This window comes from Cebus imitator, unplaced genomic scaffold, assembly GCF_001604975.1.
Source record: "Cebus imitator isolate Cc_AM_T3 unplaced genomic scaffold, Cebus_imitator-1.0 Scaffold4060, whole genome shotgun sequence".
In the NCBI taxonomy this organism is placed as follows: Eukaryota; Metazoa; Chordata; class Mammalia; order Primates; family Cebidae; genus Cebus; species Cebus imitator.
The window spans coordinates 1-1,511 of NW_016111375.1; the positions used below are offsets into that span (position 1 = coordinate 1).

Below are 1,511 nucleotides of genomic sequence, written 5' to 3' on the forward strand. Positions count from 1 at the left end.
GTAGCTGGGACTACAGTCGCACACCACCATGCCCAGCTAATATTTGTTTTTCTTTTTTTTTTTTTGAAACAGTCTCGTCTCGCTGTGTCACCAGGTGCCAGAGTGGAGTGCGATGTTGGCTCACTGCAGCCTTCGCCTCCTGGGTTCAAGCGATTCTCCTGCCTCAGCCTCCCAAGTAGCTGGGACTATAGGTGCGCACCACCATGCCCAGCTAATTTTTGTATTTTAGTAGAGACGGGGTTTCACCATGTTGGCCAGGATGGTCTCGATCTCTTTGACCTCATGATCCTCCTGCCTCAGCCTCCCAAAGTGCTGGGATTACAGGCGTGAGCCACCACACCTGGGCTTTTTGTATTTTTAGTAGAGATGGAATTACACTATGTTGGCCAGACTGGTCTTGAACTCCTGAGCTGCCTTGGCCTCCCAAGGTACAGACATAACACCACCATGCCCAGCTAAATTTTTGTATTTTTACTAGAGATGGGGTGTCTCCATGTTGGTCAGTCTGGTCTTGAACTCCTGATCTCAGGTGATCTGCCCGACTCGACCTCCCAAAGTGCTGGGATTACAAGCGAAAGCCACCTTGCCTGGCCTTTTTTTTTTTTTTTTTTTTTTTTTTTTTTTTTTTTTTTTTTTTTTTTTTTTTTTTTTTTTTTTTTTTTTTTTTCTGAATTTTACTCTTGTCACCGAGGTTGGAGTGCAATGGCGGGATCTTGGCTCACTGCAACTTCTGCCTCCTGTGTTCAAGCAGTTCTCTTGGCTTAGCCTTCCAAGTAGCTGGGACTACAGGCACCCACCACACCCGGAATAACCACGCCTGGCTAATTTTTGTAATGGGATTACACCAGGTTGGCCAGGCTGGTCTAGAACTCCTGACCTCAGCTGATCCACCCCCTCAGCCTCCCAAAGTGCCGGGATTACAGGAGTGAGCCACCGCGCCCAGTGGATATGTTTTCTTCCAGGTTATGTTTCTTTATACTTTTACTACAGGTAAATATATTAATATTGTGTGTTTTTAAAAATGTATACTTCTAGCTTTGCGCAGTGGCAGTATCATAGTCAATGAGGTTTAACCGAGGCGCGATTATTGCTAATTGAAAACTTTTCCCAATGCCCTGCCATGACGACTTGAAATATAGTCGGCATTGACAATTTTTGGCAGTCTCTACGGAGACTGAGTCATTAAATAAATAAATAAATAAAATAAAATAAAAAAATGAAAAATGTATACTTCTAAAAAAATCATTCTCCATTTTCCCTAAGCAACATTTTATTATGCAAGTATCTAGCAGAATACACACAGAGGTAGCTCATTCTTGTTCAATGCTGGGTATGATTTCATTGCCATCTGATTTTCCTGTTTTCTTGTCATTAGACAAGTAAGCAGTTTTCAATTTTTTTTTTTTTTTTGAGACTGGAGTCTCGCTCTTGTTACCCAGGCTGGAGTGCAATGGCGCGATCTCGGCTCACCGCAACCTCCGCCTCCTGGGTTCAGGCAATTCTCCTGCCTC

At 43.6% G+C, this 1,511-nt stretch overlaps 1 non-coding gene across 1 annotated transcript; it reads left to right on the forward strand.

The window, feature by feature from the left end:
• Nucleotides 1-1,033: 1,033 nt before the first annotated feature.
• Nucleotides 1,034-1,174, forward strand: LOC119470037. The gene has a single exon (XR_005198904.1). It is a non-coding gene; the product is annotated as a U4 spliceosomal RNA (small nuclear RNA).
• Nucleotides 1,175-1,511: the final 337 nt, after the last annotated feature.